Here is a 20,605-nt window from a genome sequence, read left to right as displayed (position 1 = left end):
AGATGGTCCACTACCTGAAGGTTTTATCCTAGTCAGAAACCTAATTTGACTCTGAACGTTGATGAGAAGTTTATAGCTCATGGATTTTATAAAATTAAGGGAAGAAACATTTATTAGTTCTATGGAAAATAGTCTTCTTACTAGGTTGATTTCCAACAAATTTAACTGCATTGGTAGCATTAAAACCTAACATTTATTATACTGCATGTCCTGTTGTTTTACCCTAGATAAAGATACTTAAGAATTTTTTCCAGTGGAAACCAGTGAACTTTTTTAACAGCCTTGAGAATTTTTTTGTATGATAATTTTTAAGATAAAATGTGTACTCTTCAAACTGAGGCTTGAGGTTTTCCAGGAGTCACATTTTAAAAGTGTTTGTACACATTTTAACATTTTGATATTTTCTATTTTGGTTTTGTATATTTTTATGTATAAACAGTGTACAGACTTTTTCTTGTAAATAAAACGTTTTCATTTGTCTAAAAGTTTCTCTGTTTCAATTTGTAGAAGTTGCACACACAAACAAGCGAGTGGCAAAACAATGAACTGTCCCGAAAAAAATAGCACAACGTGTAAATCTAATGAGATGTCTATAAAAGAAGTAACAACACCATGTCTTACAACTATGAGTGTGACACACCTGGGCCTGAAACAAGAGGCGGGTTGATTTTCTTCGTCTGGGGATTAACTGCTACTTGTAAGAGAATGGTAGTGGCGATATCACGCAGAAAAGGCATATTTCGGCTAACATTCTGATGTTGATTTATCCCAGCATTTTGACTGATTTATTGCCTTGGGAGACTTTCTCAGCTTGACAGGGCTTTAAGTCAGAGAATGTAAATAACTTATTAGAGGAAGGCATAGAGACGGTGAAATCCCCTTAACCCATTGCAACGTCAGATTAGTTTTGCTATTTTCATACTTGCCGCAGGATGGGCAAATCAGTTAATTAGGCTCCTGAAAAGTAATTCTTGGGCATTGGTACCTCTGGTTAGAATGTGAAGGACTCCTTGAAGGTGGGGAGCATTAGGGTGTTCAGTGTGAGGGCCGAAGTGAGCAGTAAGGGAATTTGGGTGACAAATCACCTCTGACAGTTGTGTTGAATCAGAGAGGACTGCCCCCCACCTTTGCGTTATCTTCATTTTTCTTTTCCTGCAGGATGACTTCTTGGTTCCAGATCATTAAAACAAAGGCCTGGCTCTATGGGGCCTGGTTAGGAAGGAACAAGAGGTGGACCCCTCAAAGGAAGTTACTCCACACTCAGAGGGCAGCCTGGGATGGGCCCGCCCAGGACACATTGGTGCACAAGCAGACTAGCAGCTTCTGAGATAGAAAGGAATTACTTTAGGTAGCACTCAAATAAATGAAGGAGAGGCCAGCAGATGAAAGGGGTGAAGATGAAGGCTCAAGCAAAGGGGGTGAAAAATAAAGTTCAGGCATCTTCAAGGCCATTTGCATGTCAATGCATTAATTCAGAATCAAAAGTGCCTCAAGACTAAAGCCTCATCTGGTTGACGCAACTCCCTACACTGAAGCGCCCTGTTTAGGAAACTCTGATGCACAGAAGCTGGCAGCGGGCAGGCCCTCCTGCACAAAACCTCTGCCAGCTCTTCATTGTAGCAGGGGTTGGCAAGCCACAGTGCCCACAGCCCATTTTTGTAAATGAGGCTTTATTGGCACGCAGCCATACTCATTTGCTTACATGTTGCCTATGCATGCTACATACAAAGGCAGAGTTGAGTAGTTGTGACACAGACCTTATAGCCTGCCAAGGCTAAAATGTTATCTGGCTCTTTACAGAAAAGGTGTACTTAACCTCTGATTATAAATACAATTTACTGAGTACTGTTTAGGAAAGATTTATGATAGATGGTGTGCACATAGTCTGCACAAAGCCACTTGCTAGGGTAGATGTTATATTTGGCCCAAGAAAGATGGGGTCAGAGAGGTTCACCAGCCTGCCGTCACACAACCGCGAAATGACAGAGCCTGGCTTGCAGTCCTGGCCGACTTCAAAGCCCATGCTTAAAAACTTAGGCTTTTGAAAGCAGCCCCCATCCCCGAGATATTGCTTTAATACTCAAAAATCCCGTTCCCCAACCTACTCCAAGGGCTCAGTTTGAGAGGATTGTACTTTTAATATTTTGAAAAATTGTGCTTTGAAATTTATGGAGATTAAAAGAGGACCCAGGCTCTTCAAGTTCTAAATTATCAGAACGTTAAAATATATCCTAACTACATGTGTCAGTCGAGTACAATTTTTTTGTTATTAGAAGCCAATCTCTCTCTTTGTCACAACCCAATGGAAAGAGTACCTCTGATGCGGCACAGAGAAAGCAGACGTCGGGGTTAGACCTTCTGTCAGCTCTCTTCCCAGCTGCTATCCTCACTAAATTGTATCATGCTGGAGAAATAGACAGCACTGAATTTGAAAAATGAAATGCCAGCTGAGAAACTGATCACAAAAGTCAAAGTAAAAGAAAAAAATCAATGACTGGAAAATGCATCTTCTCCTTTTAATACTGATTTCCTGATACAAGGATGGAGTTAGAATAGCAGCGCGCCCCTTGGCTGTTCTAAAAACAATCCTGGCATGAAGAGATTGGGGAGGGTTCTTTGAACTGCATGTTCTCACCTATGAAAGCTGTTTGGGAGACCTCAAAAGGACATTGGAAGACCTAGCGAAACACGTGCAGAGGCCTTGGCAGCCCATTGGGTCCCAGTAGATGAAAAGTCAGTAGCAGTGATGCTCCTGCTGCCCCACTGTAGGGAGTCTAAGAGGCCAACTCAAAGAGCTTACTTAGGAAGACTGAGCCGGCAGTCGTCTGGAGGGCTGTCATTGAAACTACATAGCAAGTGCGTGTGGGAAATGTGACTTAACTTTTTTCGTAACTAAACTTAATTTCTATTTTGAATTTCCTTCCCAAGACAAGATAAAAACTACTTCTGGATATTGAACACTTGAAACATGTCTCCTCAGAATTGAGATGTGAAGTGTAAATTACAACCCGGATTTCAAAAACCTACTATGAAAAGGTGAACGTGAAATATCTTCATAATTTTGTTATATTGATGACAAATCGAAATGATATTTTACATATACTGATTTAAGTAAAAAACATTATTAAAATTAACTTTAGCTGTTTCTTTTTACATTTTTAACATTCTTACTAGATGATGTCTGAGATTTAAGATGATGTCTGTACTCACATATTTCCAGTAAACGCTAGTAACTTAACACTTTTATATTTGTTGGAAAAGCTTTTAGACTTATTTAGACACAAACTTTGATTACATGTAACCTTTGTATATACAGGAAAGCAAAATATAAGTGAAACAAATCATTTAAGTTATTCTTAAAACATTCATATTCAGAAGCTTTATCTTCTAAGCATTTTTTAATGAGTTATTGATTTCTATGTTTTTCTCACCCCAAAATGCCCTCTGCACCATTGGAGGCAATGGTGATACACCATTTTTTAAAGAGTGCTCCATTATTATCTCCAGGATTTTCTTCTAAGCTACTGTTATTTTCTGCAATTTTGATGTCCACAAGTAGACAATGACAAATTCCTCAGGACCACTGACGGGCAAATAGTGATTGCAACATGCATTTCTACCTTGGAGAGATTAAAATGTGAGGGGAAATACAGATCTGGGTATTAATAATATTAATAATATTTCTCATCCAGCTTGCGTTCAACCCCATTCTTTGAGTCGTGTTTAAATTCTGAACTGTAGAAAATCACTTCTGATATGGCAGAAGGCCACTTTCTCTATAAAAGCAACCAGAACCCTGGCAGAAATTATTGAAATCAAAATTTTCAGACATTAGGAAATTAATCTAAGGCTTGCAACAATCCAAGGCATGTTATTCAAGAAAAAACTGGCTAAATCTCAGAAAGAACAGTAGCCTTTGTGGCATTTTAATCTGCCCATTCCCATCTCTTTCCTTAGCTCCATGAGAGGCTGAACAATAACCTCACAAGCGGTGGTTTGAAAATCAGAATGCTAGCAGCCACTGCAGGGTCCATACAGCTTTTGTGTTTCCTCAAAACCTTAGAGAACTGTCACTATTTGACCTTTCTTGCAGGTCACTGAAAAGCTCCATTCTCAGAGATCGTGGTCTCTTTACCTGACTCAGCACATTTTAGGCTAACAGAACAATCTTAGGATGTTTGTTGAAAACAACCAATGCTAATTGTTTAACATTGGCACTGTATGAGACAGGGATACCAGCTAGGACTAACAAGAGGCTGGGTAAAAAACCTCATAAGGAACAACTGGAAACAGATGTATCAGGCTCTGAAAGTCTATGACATAATCCTGTGAATCTGGAAGGTCACACACATGTGCGGGATGTGTGCATGCCCAGGAAAGGCCTTAGAAGGTCCCAATCTGTTGCATCTGGCCAACCTGAGATTCAAGTGTTGAAGACATGCTTCAACACACACATAGACACTTCAATAAAGGCTAAGTGACTGGTTCAAGGCATTTAGGAAATTACTGTCCAATTATTAACTGAGCAAACACTTCAATGGCTATGTACAACAAGGAATACAGAATTTACATAATTAGTCCAGGAAAGTCACTAAACACAAAGAGGAAAAATAAATAACCATGGAAAAGGGAGAAGAATCAGACTTTCAGAATTGCCGTATTATATTATTTAAAATGTTCAGTTTCCAACAGAAAATTATGAAACATAAAATGAACAGGAAAGAATAATCCAAAGACAGTGCAAAAAAATTCATGAAGAAGACATATTTTGGACTTACTAGACAAATTATTTGTCAACTATTATAAATATGTTCAAAGAACTAAAGATAACCATGTCTTTATATATCCACATAAGAATCTGTACATGAATGTCCATAGCAGCCATATCACAATAGCCAAACAAATAGAAATAATTCAAACATCCATACTGATGAATGAATAAAGAAAATGTGGTATATCCATACAATGGAGTTATTTATTTTGCCATAAAAAAGAATGAAGTAGTGACACATGCTATAACATTTTTGAACCTTATAAACAATATGTTAAGTAAACGAAGTCAGTCACAGAAAGATAAATATCGTACATTTCTATTTATATGAAATATCTAGAATTAGGCAAATTGATAGACAGAAAATAGATTAGTAGTTCCTAGAGGCTGGAGAGAGGGCTAGATAAGGAGTGACTGCACATAAGTATGGGATTTTTGGGGGGATTGATGGAAAGGTTCTGGAATTAGATAATGGTGATGGTCGCATAAGCCTGTGAATATATTCAAAACCACTGAATTCTGTGCTTTAAAGGGTGAATTGTGTGGTATGTGAATTATATCTAACAAAGAATAAATAAATATACTCTATTTTATTTATAAAAATTATACTCAAATATATTGATACTCAAAAATAAAGCCAAAGTTTTATTAAAATGAAATTGTCAGCAACGTGAGGCAGAAGCTGCTTATGGTATGCGAGGTACCGTGAGGAAGTCTCCGGTCCTCGGCCATCATGCTGAAATGTCCCCCTGGCTATCTAGTGCCCCACTCCAGGCCAGATCAAGCAGAATTTCTGCCTCCCCGCTCTCTGCAGACTCAAGGCCTCTGAAGTCTGGTTCTCTCCCAAACCACTTAACTCTCCGCTTTGGGACTCGGGGTTCCCAGCTATGCATTGCTGGGCACTGGGACATGCACAGAGTCTCTGTGGCACATTGCTCAGTCACATTTGCCATTCTATGCCATTCTTTTCGAGAAGCAGAACTGCACAAATCGCTGCCTCCTACAGTTCCTCAGGACAAGCCACATGTGTTCTCTCTGGGCATCTTCAAACTCACCTTCGAGTTCTCTCACAGCTCTGTGTTCTGGGCCCGCCAGCATTTAACTCCCTTGATTCCTCTCTAGCTTTTCTTTCACCCCTACTTTGGAGAATCTTTAGCCAATCTGGACATAGTTAAAAACTATAATGATATATTCTTTCAAACCTTTTGTCTTAAAACCCAACTGTGGGTAATGAAAATTGAAGCCAAAAATCTGACGCTTTTTAATTTTTAAATTTTAAATTAAAAAGAAGGAAAAAAACCTATTGCAATATCAGTATTTTATAGATTTTCATATGAAAATATGAAAGTGCTAAAGTGTTGGGTGTATTTAAAGTGAAAAAAAAAATCCTTACAGGTGTATTATTGTCAATTGAGAAAAATATAACGAGTTTTCACTTTTAAAAAAATCTGACTCTTTATTCCTCTGTATTTGATAGTTACATTCCTTCTCTGAGGAATGATGATAACATGTTTTAACTCCTTGAGCAGAAGAAAGAGCTTAGGGTTTTAGGGATCGTGGGAGGAGAACCTTAAATTACTGTTCACAACATTATCGCCACATACCAAATTACAAGATGGCCAAGCTCTGGGCGAGACACCAATCAGAAACAGTTCATGGTTCAGGGACTTGCTCTTTATCCATATTCTGCTTTAACATAGCGATTTTTTTTTTAACACCTGAAGGTTTTTATGAAACTTTAAAATAAGGATATGCTAAATTCATCTCATATACTAGAAAAGTTTTCTTTCTGCAGAAAATCTGTCTCTCACCAGTGTTCAATATAAAATGATAACAGTGGGCATACCTGAAGAGCAATAAAACAAATTTCTGACCAAGAATGAAAATTCATTCTTTAGGTTTGCAATTTATCTTCCTGAGCTACTTGGTTATTTGTTTTGTCACTGGCTGACATCATTAGCAGACAAACAATACTCGGAGCCAAAGGTTTAAGCAAAAAATATAAATGACACAATTTACGTGGAGGAAAATCTATCAATAAACACAGATTTCAAAAAGAACAAACTAATCAAAAACAGACTCACAAATATAGAGGACAATCTGGTGACAGCCAGGGGCAGGGGGGCTAGAGGGCTGGGAGAAAGGAGTGAAGGGTTACAAAAGTATAAATTAGTAGTCGATAGATGGTCACGGGGATGGGGAATACGGCAGAGAATGCAGTTAGCATTAATGTATTGGCTAATTAGAGAGCCAGAGGAGAGAAAGAGAAATCAGGGGGATCGTTTTATAAACTATATAAATGTCTAACCAATGTACTGTATACTTGAAACTAATAAAATAAAATTTCTTAAAAAAAGAAAGAGATAAATAAATAAATAAATCTAAAAAATAAAAAATAAACACAGATTTCTCTACCCCTTCTCGCCACACTGTGAATTAGGGAATGAGTGCTGTATTAGTAAAGCGAGTTGTTGTTGAAACAACTCCCAAATGTCAGGTGTGGATTTTGCTTACATGATAGCTCAACAGGGTGTTTAGCCAACATCTTTCCACAGGTGAAAAGGGACGGTGACTCCGGCTTGAGGCCCTCCACCTGCCGAGGATGTCAGGGCCCTCACACATCTCCACATGTGCTCCCAGGGTAAGTGGAGAGCCTGCAAGATTGCCTGGAGTCAGGCGCCAGGCCGCTAGAGGGTGTCTGTTACTTGTGCCCACAGTCCCCAGACCTGAAATTGGTCATGGGCCCTGGCCTAACAAAGGAGCCTGGGGAACGCACCCTGGCTGTGTGCCAGCAGGAACAGGTACATCACAATGTCTCTGCCTCAACTGCTGTTAATTTAAATTGGGCAAAAAGCTCTTTGGGTGTCAGCATTTTAGGGACTGAGGTTTGAGAAACATGACATAACCAAAGTGCTAAGCAGATAAACAGAAAAGAAACTATTAAGACTCATTAGATCGATGAGAGCCAAGCGAAATGCCCACAAAATAGGAAGTTCTGGATCAAAAGGAGGGCTCTGGAAATACCTTAGGTACAGACACTGTATGCTGACTTTGAAAACTCAGAAAGTGCATGCCAACTAGAGATCTATGAATGACTGTTATGGTGACCAACACCATGGACATGAGGTCCCAAAAGCAGCATGTCTTATATTTTTCACACAGAGAAAGACACAGAGCACTTTTAAAGGAAAAAGTACTCCTGGACCCCCACTGCTAACTCAAATTATCTTTAGTATCACAATACTGTGATATATTCCAACAAAAATTTATGTAAAAGCTCTGTATGCTTATAGCTTTTATTGCATACAACTATGCAATAAAACATTTTTTAATCCAATATAAATGTTATCAAATGAATTAAATTTCTATTAACAATATTAATGTGACATACTATTATTTTGTTGAAGCTGGATCACACAAATAGGGTACAGACTGTCATGGAGCAGATTCATTTTAAATTCTTTTAATTTTTTATTTTTTAAGTAATTTTCTTTATTTTCCAATTACAGTTGACATACAATATTTTATTAACTTCAGGTGTACAGTATAGTGATTAGACATCTATGTAACTTATGTAGTGATCTCCTTGATTAGTCTAGTACTCACCTGGCACCATACATAGTTATTACACTATTATGGACTGGATTCTCTATTCTGTACTTTACTTCCCCATGACTGTTTTTGTAACTGCCAATTTGTACTCCTTAATCCCTTCACCTTTTTCACCCAGCTCCCCAACTCCCCTCCCACTTGGCAACTATCAGTTCATTCTCTGTATCTATGAGTTTGTTTTTGTTTTATTTGTTCATTTATTTTGATTTTTAGATTCCAAATATAAGTAAGATCATGCGGTATCTGTCTTTCTCTATGTGGCTTATTTCACTTAGCAAAATACCCTCTCGGTCCATCCATGTTGTCACAAACAGCAAGATTTCATTTTTTTTATGGCTGAATAATATTCCATTGTATATATGCACCATATCTTCTTCATCCATTCATCTATCAATGATACCCTGTCAGAATGGCTATCAAAATAAATCAACATACAAGTGTTGGAGAGGATGTGGAGAAAAGAGAACCCTCATATACTATTGGTGGGATTGCAAATTGGTGCAGCCACTGTGGAAAACAATATTGCTATTCCTCAAAAAATCTAAAATAGAACTGCCTTATGACCCAGCAATTCCACTTATGGGCATTTATGTAAAGGAATCTGAAACGCTAACTCAAAAACTATAAACGTTGCTATGTTCACTACAGCGCTATTTACAAAAGCCAAGACATCCTTTTAAATTTTCTAGTCTATCCTATCATGGACCATTCCCTTGACACTTTCTTCTAGATAAAATTTATTTATATAGCATATTTTCACATAACTTGGCATTAAATTTGTGATCCTCTCTCAATAACCAACATTTGAAATCGTATCATACAGTGCCAACTTGAATATTAAAAGAAAAAAAAGAGCAAATACTGAAATATGACAGTGCTTGGTCAGCAAACCATGGCTGCAGCTAAATCCAGCCTACTGTTTGTTTTCGTAAGTACAGTTTTATTAGTGCACCAGGCTCATTCATTTACATGTTTTCTATGGCTGCTTTTAAGGGTACAACAGTAGAGTTGACTCGTTCTATCAGAGACTAGAAGTCTTTCAAAGCCTAAACTATTTACTGTCTGGTTGTTTACAGAAGATATTTGTAGATCCAGGTCGAGATGATTTGGAATAAACGTACACTGTTGGTCTAGTTATCTATTGCTGCCTAAAGTGCTCCAAACATTAAACAACAGCCATTTTATAAAATCTTGTAATTTTGTGGTTCGCATGCTTATACAGCACTTAGTTGAGTGATTCTTCTGCTCTCTGTACTCAGCTCGTGGCTGAGCTGGTCTGGATGCTCCAAGATAGCTTCATTCACATGTCTGGCACTTTGTTAAGGATGGTTGAAAGGCTGAGCTCAGCTGGACTGTCCACGAGAGGGTGTGCATGTGCTCTACCCAGCATCCCAGTCTCAGGGCTCTCAGGCTTCGTAAAAGGCAACTAAGAGCTTGTAGAGAGAATATACTATACCCAGGAGGCAGGGCTGGACAGTGAAGGTTTTTGATGCTCTATCTTCAGAAGTCTCAGAATGTCAGTTCTGCCATATTTTATTGGTCATGCAAGTCATTAAAGCCAGCCCAGATTCAAAGGGAGGAGAATTAGACCCCACCTCTCAATGGGAGGAGCAGCAAAGGATTTGCAGCCACCTTCAATAGATCACACCTATTTTTTGACTATCACTGAAATGAAAGTATACAACTTAAAAATACCCATGAAGCAAACTCACCAAACTCTGAAAATATATCTGAGCAGGCTAATGAGTCTGTGGATCCTAGTTTGAGAAATACTGCACAGGAAGATTGCAGGCAAAAGACTGGAACACATGGGCAAGGCCATCTAAGCAATTACTTTGTTTCAATTTTCAAGGTCTATATGTAAATGTGTGTATTTGTGTATTTGTATATATATGTGTGTATGTGTATATGTGTCTGTGATTCCTCTTTTAAATAGTTAGATGCAAAGGAATAGTAATGGACACACACACACACACACACACACACACACACACATTTGAATTGAAATGAAATAGTAAGCCAGAGAAAATTAAGATTCCTGGGGGTCCTTATGGATCTTCTCTTTGGAGATAACAGTAAAGTCCTTTTGCTCAAGGTAATCTAAGAATTAGAGAATGGAAATACAAACAGATAATCCAAAAAGTCATGTGGATAAACCCAAAGATAACTTTCCTGGACCATCAGCAAAGCAGGGAAAACAATGAAATAATGTTCTAGTTAAATGACGTCTTAGTCTCCTAATAGTTGAGTAAATGGAGCTGTGGACAGGAGGAGGATCAACCATCTGCCCTAATGTCTGCTTTTATGAGCTGGCACACTCTGGGGCATTGCTCAGAGAAAAAAGTGCCAGAGAAGCAGCTGCCAGGGGAATTATAACCCCTGTGAGGTGCAGATGTTTAACAGTAAGAGCTAATGTTTATTAAGCATTTTATTCTAATATCCTGTCATAACTGCATTACATTGTACTCACTTCTTTAATCTCGTAAAGTGAGTATCATTGTTTTTTATCAGACAAATGAGAAAACTAAGTAAAAGTAATTTAATAAAAAATAGAAATACGGTAAGTGGCAAAATCAGGATCTAATCCAGGCAGATGTCTTCATAGACCTTATTTGCTTTGTTGTGCTTCTTGTGTTATTAATTGTTAAAGGGAGTCCTCTGTAACATCGTATTAGTTGCCAGACACATTTCATGGACACTACGAGACGAATAATCTGTATCTGAAAACTAACCATGCTCTCTCTTCCCCAAAGAAAAGAAATCTGGAGAAAATGTCAACACCGAAACCAACATTCACCACTCAGTGTGTAGCAGATGCTGCACCAACATTATCTGATTAATCCCTACAATGTCCTTGGGAGGTAGATATCATCACCCCCATTTGATAAATACAAGGAAACAGAGGCTCCAGAAGGCTCTAACTTGACTAAGATCATTGTGACAGAGCAAGATTTGAGTGCAGGTCTTCTTTATCCAAAGCCTGTATTTTTTTCACCTAACCTTTCTGCCTAAGGAACAAAGTGATGATCACAAATAAACAGTGGGGCTTGCTCTATGTCTTAAACACCATAAATTAATAGTATCTTCAAGGAAATTGTCCTAGGCTCTTCTATGTCCTGACTTTGTTGAAACATCATAGAGTGATAGAACCAAAGTCTTGAGGAAATTCCATGTAGCCATGAAAACCATGGCTATAAAGAGTATTAATAAAATGGGGGAGGGTTCACGATATAATGGTGAGGAGACAAATAGGATAGAAAACTATGCACATTGTAATCTTTTTCTTACATATATACATCTATATATTACTTACACATTTGTACATATATGCACAAACACGAGTCATTCACATACAGTAAGTTCTCACCTAGTGTCGTTGAGAGGTCCTGTGACTTGAAGCGGAACAACTTACAACAAAACCAGCTTTACCACAGGCTGATTGATATATACGTGAGTTAAGTTTGTACGGCATCTCATCAATGCTATAATGAAATTATGTTGAATGAAATGACGTTATTTGAGGACCTGCTGTGTGTGTGTGTGTGTGTGTGTGTGTGTGTGTGTGTGTGTGTGTGTGTGTGTGACTTAAAGATCTTTAAAACTGCCAAGATAATTACAACAATAGAGATCATCTCTGGATGGTGGTAAAATGGGTGGTTTCTATCTTATCCTAATACTTTTACGCATTTTAAAAACATCTGTAAGTGTAATCACAGAAAGCAAATTTAAAAATTATTTGAGAAGTCTCATGGTCTAGTGGAAAGAGCATGAGCTTTTATGGTGTGGGTGATAAGAGTAGAAAATATAGGTCCTATATTGTGTTTATTCATTTATTTGATCCAGGCGTGATGGGGATCAGAGTTCCCAAATGAGCACAGCAATACAGGCTGGCACAGAACCCAGACTTTCAGAAATGTCACCACCAACAACTATCAAGCCATATGGCAAGCACCTGGGATCACATTATTGGTTAGAAAGGCAATGTTCAATTCTCTGCCTCCTAAACAAGCTATGTGACCTTGAGTAAATTACCTACTCTCTCTGAAGTTCAGTTTCCTCATGTATAAAATGGAGATAATAACAGTACCTATTCATTGAATTATTGCAATTATTAATTTAGATAGTGAATATAAATTATTTAGCACAGATCCTGAATATGAATTGTTGGTGATATGATTATGATTATGATTATGATTATTATATTTTGATTTCTTCTGTATATTATATCTAAATAATTATTAGAAGAGAACATTGATGTGTGCTAAACATTGCAAATAGTTGTTTTTTCATTTGTTTCATTTGTTTAAATTTTAAAAGTAAAATAAAATTGTCTTTGTGTTGATAATTTGTTTTCAAGGCCCAGTAAACAAAACTCTGTAGGAATTCTCTTTCATGAAATGAGAAAATACAGATAAATATCTTCTTGAACTTTTTTCTTGTTTCTGTCCTTTCCCTCACCCCCATATATAGGATCAAGAGGTCTGCAATTTATTGCCCCCCAAAAGGGGTTAAACATCTCTGAATGATTCTTGTAAGAATCTACACACAACCTTAATAGACAGCTCACTAAAGATATAGATGAAAAATAAGCAAATAAAAAGATGTTCCACATCTTATTTTGAAAATCAAAACAATGAAATACTACTACTTACCTATAAATAAAAAGATGTTCCACATCTTATTTTGAAAATCAAAACAATGAAATACTACTACTTACCTATTAGAATGGTCAAAATCTGGACCACTGACAACACCAAATGTTAACAAGAATGTGGAGCAACAGAAACTTTATAGATTCAGTGTAAACCAAATCAAAGTCCTAGCAAGTTATTTTGTGGATATTGACAAATTGACATTAAGGTTTATACGGGGAGGCAAAAGACACGGAATAGCTAGCACAATATTGAAGGAGAATATTATGGAAATGCAAAATGGTACAGCCACTTTAAAGGGCAGTTTGGTGATTTTTTACAAAACTAAGTATACCCTTACTGTATGATCCAGCAATTGCAGTCCTTGGTATTTACTCAAAGGAGTTGAAAATATATGTCCCCACAGAAATCTGCACACAGATATTTATAGCAGCTTTATTTATAATTGCCAAAACTTGGAAACAACCAAGATATCTTTCAGTGGGTGAATGGATAAGTGAAAACTGTGGTACATCAAGAAAATGGAATACTATTCAGTGAAAATAAGAAATGAGCTATCAAGCCATAAAAGACATGGAGTTACCTTAAATGAATAGCACTAAGTGAAAGAAGCCAATCTGAAAAGATTAGGTACTATATGACTCCAAAGTATTTGAAATTCTGCAAAAGACAAAACTATGGAGACAGGAAAAAAATCGGTGATCGCCAGGGATTGGGGCAGGTGCGAGTGAGTACCCTAGTGAGATGGGGCACTACAGCAAATTCATGCTGCTGGTCAAGATGCTCAGCACAGAGGCCATATGTCTCTGCAGATACCCTGGGGTCTCTAGCAGGTCCTGATGGATATCACATAAGCATGGTCCCTTTGGATTTTGGGAACAAAATTATGATCTCTTCTTCTGATAACTCCTCTCCTTTAAAAAATATAGTTCCTAGCTTACTACTGGGCCTGGGTAGCTCCTATGTGACCCAAGACACACTCTAAGAGCTGAGCATTCTCTAAGTTACTGAGTTACAAAGCCAGGCACAAGCAGATACTGTCCATCATCAGGTGGAACTGGTATGTGATAAGCTGGGCTCGAGCAAGTCCTAAAGGCACAAGTCTGTTGCTTGAACAAGCACCTTCTCCTCCACTGACCCTTTTCTTCAACCCATACAGACAGCCCTACAGTGGACTGCCAGTGACCAGTTAACTGAGGACCAAAAAGTGTGGGGCATGTTTTCCCATGGTTCCACATATTATGCTGGCACACTCAAAAGTGGACAGCTATAACACCTCAGCCCCATCAGTGGTGTCTTTGAGCACAGTGGGGAGGGAGGTCCTCCCAGTCTTGTTTACTATGCCTGCAAGGAGAGATGCCTGAGGTATGAAACTACATTGACGGAGAGGTCATGGCTAATGGTTGCACAGGATGTTCATGGACTTGGAACAAATGAAAATGAAAAATCAATGAAAAGTTTCTCTGGGGAAGAAAAGCACTTGAATGGACCTCTCTGAAGACACAGAATGTGAGGATATTGGTCCTTTGAGAATTCTTCCCAAATAGCAACTACTACAAAGGTGGTTCTCTCTGAATAACAGGTTTAGATAGTCCGTCTGTGGGTGTCAATCACTGTCTCTGTCACCTTCCTGAAGCCTGCCCAATAAGCTTGTGAGCCAGTGACAATACTGGAAGGTTTGGTGGTCATGCATGGGCCTGACAACATGGGCTTTCACACAAAGGCAACAACCTCTGCTGAGTGCTGAACCCATCAACAGCAGAGGGCAACACCAACCTCTCTGATTCAGCAGCATTTATTTGGATGGTCATTGGACCACCTGGTTTAGTGCATTGGACTCCCATCATGGAGTGGGAAGGGATGTATGGTACTTCGCTGGAATCTTCACTTATACAGAATGTGAACTTTCATTCTTTGCCTGCAATACTTCTGCCTCTGCCTCCACCCATGGGTTTTTAAAAGCTTCATCTACTAAAGGCTCCATTCCAGCTAAGGAACAAAGGAAACTAGGCTTTGAAATAAATGGAGTCTTAAAAGAGTAGAGGATGGAAAGCCAGTTTGAATAGTAAAAACTAAGCTGGGGGAATTTAGAGAATTAGGAACTAGTCTCTTGGGACCAGGCCAAAGTAAGTTCAGTTAACCGGTAGGAGGGGGCAGTCAAAAACTCTGTTTTTCATAACAGAGTTCTTAGGACACCCATATCATGATGCCACTTCCCAAGCCACCTTCCTGGACCTCTTGAATCATGATTTCAGGAAATGGTGCCCAGAAATCAGTATTGTTTAAAAGGTTCCATGTGATCCTTATCACTAACAGCTGTGAGCTACTTGTCTGTCCAATAGTAGATGCTCGATAAATGTCGATTTTCTCTCTATGTTTTTAAAGGACACTTGAAAAGATCCTTATACCTGGAGAATTATCTTCTGGCTCTTACAAAGCTGTGTATCAGAAAGAAATTAAAATTAAATACTTTATTTGCATATAAATTTTTTTGCCCTGATTGTGCTTCCAAAAGCTCTATGTTCAGTTATCTCTTTTTCTTTTATTTAACTCCAATCTGTAAATAATCTTGGGAAGTCTAAGGTCTTAGCATCCTGAGTGTCTTATTCACTTGTGTGTATATGTACGTGTGTTTTATTAACTTTGTATCTTCAGTACCCAGCATACAAAAGGGTTCACAATGAGTGCTTATTGTAATGTGTTGAGTTTTAAAATTAGACACAAACTAGAATTTTGGCTTAGTTTATTGGTAAAATTCTATTCACATCATTCATTAGAAGTTCTATCAAAACAATTCAGCATCTTTATTCTCTATAATGAAATAGCATTGTTCTTGGTGCTCTTTCCATGCATTTTATTAATCACTATGACTCAGTAATATATAATTATAAGGCCAAGATTTGCATTTACAAAAGCACTAACAGCATATATGTGTGTCTATTAAGAAATGACACAGTTTATAACAGTATATAATAAATTATTAAAATTGTGGGAAGTATTATTTACTGTTGTTAATGGTGTGGGTCCCAGGCCTGGCTGGTCTCAGGTCTGGCTGTGATCTAGGCTCGTGGCTAGGAATAGGACCTCTGATTTAGAATGTTACATCAGTACAATAGGGCACCTGCACCTAAAATGTGTAAACATAATTCAGCTTATTGTATCACACATGTGTGGCTGAATGACACTATTGTACTTGGATATGTGTGAAGCCATGTGGTGCCCTGGGGAGTAGAAGGGGAGCACAAGAAGGGTTGCAGAAGAAGAGCAGAAGCAGAAGTATGCTCCCCACAATAGGACTGCACTACCCACAACAGACGTGCACTCCGCACAATAAAGTTGGTGCCTGCCTCTTGTGCATTCTTCTAACTGGGCAATTCACCACCGAAACCTTCCTTTCTCGATCAGCTCGGTGTTGACAAATGAAATGCGTCCAATTAAGACTGTTGATGTTGAATTCATTTTTGATCATTTTACTCTTACTATACTCAAAAAGCTTTGAATAGAATACTGTTTTTAATAATTCACAACAGAGAGGGGACATATCAGAAAAGAAAAAAAATAATCTTAGTATTGAATTTTTTTGTGGTTATTTTTCAAATTTATTTAACGAGTATTAATGTTATAGTGTGTGTGTGCACGTGGGAGGAAATGCAAAGAGAGAAAGTGGGAGAGAGGGAGGGAAGGAGGCGGAGGGGGAGAGAGAGAGAGAGAGAGAGAGAGAGAGAGCGTGAGCGAGTGCATGTACTATGTACCTACCAGGTGCTATTCTAGCTGATGGAGCACTCAAATAAGAGAATGAAGTCTCTATTCTTTGGAGATGTTACAGAATAATTATAAATATGTGTAAACAATAATTGTTTAATGAACACCATCCTTTGTTCTCTTACTTCCTTGAACCCTGTGCTAGTCTGTGAATCTAGGACAAGTGAGAGGACTCAGTACATACAGCACTCCAATGGGTATGGCATGCTTTGTTAGCTACTCAGGGGTCCAGTAGGAGAAGAGGCAAGCTCGTAGATAGAAGGCTCTGAGTCTTTGCTCTTAGAGAGCATCCTCTCTAGAGGGGAAGGGAACTGCAGCACTTTAAGAGTTTTAAATCCATAGGAAAGCGCAGTCCATGCATGCCACAATGCAGATGGGGCAGAAGCTGAAGGGCTGGGCCATGCTTGCTAAGCAGCCAGCTGACTGGCTTTGCTTCATCACAAATGGCTTCCCCTAGCCTTAGAATGAGTGCCCTGAAAAGATGCCTGACCTGTAGAAGCTTGCAGTCCAGGTGAATAACAAAGCAAAGAAAATTTCCGATTAGACAGCATTTAAGAACCAAACTTCAGTGATTCTGAGTTTATTGTCTGGATTCTGGTAGCCTAGTCCACTCCTACTCCAACACTAAACTGGTTAAGCTCCCTCAGTCTCTTTTTCTGCAAAGTCAGGCAATACTAATAATACTGACCTTTTAGGCTGTTGTAGTCAATGAGTGAACCTGGAGAAGGTGCTTGGCACATCACGCATGCTAAACAGGTAGGCCGTTCTGCTCATTTCTTTCTTGACCAGAGCCCACTGAGAATCTGCTCCAGCTAACACTCCAAAAAAAAAAAAAAAAAAGTTGCCTGAATAGTGCTCACTTCCCATTGCATAAGAAAGATGGTGGTTTTCAGGAGGAAGAGTGGCAGGCTATGATTGAACATGAAAGGCATCCTCACCTTTTTGTTGGGTGCAAGTCTGTAATGGGTTTTGGGGGAATCTCTCCTGCACAGGTGCAGGCTGGCCGTCCGTCATTAGGCTATCTTCTCTAAGATTAGTGGCAAAGCTACAGCCCCCAGGAGGGTTCATTTTTTCTCAAATGAAAGACTCTTAATGTTGCCCAACAAAAACTGCTCTTCAGTAGCAGCCAAGTTGAATTAAAGGCATCTCAGGGTTTAATTGAAAGAGAAAATAGGTTTGCCACAGTAATTAACCAAAAAAGAGATGAGACATCTTAGAAGAGAGATTCCAATTACCCAGTGCTAAAGTTAATTGGAATGCTTTTTTGGTTTTCTCCCTAGAGGTTATGTTGATCTGGCAAATTAGTAGTGTTTCTCAGCTCATCAGTACTCCTCGCCGAGAACTTCTAGAAGCTGCAAAATAAAAGGTGACTATAGAAATAAGACTTTGCAATATGGCTTTCCCCTGAGCTTTCCTAGGGGTTACCTGGTTTATTTACCCTTCTCTTTCTCAGTCTGATGATTCCTGACTATAATGGGTGGAGGGTGGAAACCAGGAGGGTTAATTTTTACACCATGAGTAAGAAAAGCCAGGAACCCATACCTTAAGAAATGGTCAAAATAGTCAAGAAAATAGCCAGTGAAAATATGTGACACCCAATCGCTATAATCATAGTACCCTCAAGCAATTCAACACTGTATCAGGGAAATCTGACTGCCTTTTCACCAAGTTTTTATTCACTGATCCATGCATTCATGTGTCAGATATTGAATGGGCATCAATTATGTTTTAGGCACTCTGCCATACTTTGGGAGTACAGGCATAAATTAGATACCACTGTGTGTCTTTGAGATTTCCCAGCTCCAGTCTTCTACAAATCTGTCTGCCTCTCTCAGAATCCCAGTTATAAGTTCTGTCTTTGTTATTCCTTGGATAACGATTTTTTAGGTTAATGTGTCCTTTCATTTTTCTTGGACCTACTTAACAGATATTTCAAACATTAAGTTGAACAATAGTTTTAGAGAATCATATTGTTAGGTAATTAGTCAGATAGGAGCAACAGGGAAACAAAGGAACAGAGGCCCAGCCCAGATACAGCCCAGAGACCACCCAAAGAACACCCTACTGGTAGTTAAAGAATTCTTCCTGCATCCTAAGAGACAAAAGACGGGTGGCCATAAACCTATAGGTAAATCCGCCACAGACATGCGCAGAAGATACTACACTAACCTGCCCACAACCTCAGGCTCATTATATCATCATTATAATACCATGTTTATGCCCAGAGTTTATGAATCTAATTATAAAGACTGAATTCTGGGTATGCACATATGCACTAGGCCAAATGTTATATGTAACCAAATGTCAAACAAAATGACCTAACATGCCAATCATCTAGAAATGTCCTTGTAACCACCCACTGTGGCCCTAATATAATACAGACCTTCTCATTTCTGCATTGTTATAAGCCACTTCACTGAAAACCTGCACCTCCCTTGGAGTGTACTCTTTTATCTTTTCACCTCCCAAATTCCACAGGGCTACAGCCTTCCTTAGCCTGTCTCCTTCTAAAATATACTTTAATAAATCTTACTTTTTCTAAATCTCGCTGACCTGTAATTCCTTGCTGCATTGAGATTGGGAAGAACTGAGAAAAAATGCAAAATGCACGTCTGTATTGTTATCCCCTCCATGCTGCTGGGGTGACGTCAGAGTTCAAATTGCCCCTAAATGGTAACAATATCTGGTCTTATAACTTGAAATACTATTTAATACCAACAAACCTCAAACTGATTCTTCAACACCTAGTTCTAGACTTGTGCATCCAAATGCTTTGTTGAACTCCACTTGGGTATCTAATGGCATTCTCAAAGTTAACATGTTCTGAGTTCACAGTCTTTTCCCCAGAAACTTCCCACGGACTTGACAAATACAATGTCCTTTCTTCTATTTGCCCAGTATAAGAACCAAAAAGTTATTCTCGACTCTTCTCTTTCTCTCACACCCCATATTCAATCAATTAGCAAATGTTGGCCCACTGTTTTTAGATCACTAGTCTAAGCTATTATTCTCTCTTCTGAGGAATATCTCAGGAGACTTGTAACTGGTCTCCTTGCTTTCTCTCTTGGTTCCTTTCTGTTGGATAACTTGAACTATTCAATTCTTCTAAATCTGGCACAGGATGAACTCTCAATCAATATTTGCTTATTGAATAAAGAATGTTGGAAAGCTCTCATAATTTAGTAGCCAACATGCATTTCATGTGGCTTTAGTATACCTGTGCTACATCCTGGATGGTTTTTTCTCTGAACTTTGATATAGGATGTTCAACAGAAAAATCACACCATCCTTTCTACGTAAATTCTGCAGAGCCCCACTACTACATTTATTAACTGTATCTACTGTATTCCTTTCTTAAACAATGAGTGGCTTCACTCCCTCAAAAGGAGGTGGTGCCAAGCAGTGACCAAGCCCCACTTCATGGAACATGAAGGCTGCTGCATGCTATCTCAGCCTGTCTCTACTGCATTCTGGCACAGACCACCTAGCTTAGACCCTTACTCTATGAGATTTCACGTCTGCTGCTGTTAAAAACTGCAGAATGACAGAGAGCATTCCTGTCTGTTTTCTGGATCATTGATTCCCTCATTTAATTTTAAATCTCAATAGAATATCTTTTGTACTTATTGCTTGGTAGTCTTTTGTCCCTGCCTCCATGTTGTATGTGTTGAGTGCTGTCATTATCACCTTATTCAGTGGATAAATTTCAGTAGAGATTTAAGATAAACATACAATCCTAATGAAGCTATAATGTGTGTTTTCATTGCTGCCATTACCTTCATAGCAATGAGAAACTGTTTTTAAGAGA

Source organism: Pteropus alecto, unplaced genomic scaffold, assembly GCF_000325575.1.
Source record: "Pteropus alecto unplaced genomic scaffold, ASM32557v1 scaffold288, whole genome shotgun sequence".
NCBI classification, from domain to species: Eukaryota; Metazoa; Chordata; class Mammalia; order Chiroptera; family Pteropodidae; genus Pteropus; species Pteropus alecto.
Note: the sequence above shows the minus strand (reverse complement) of the source record.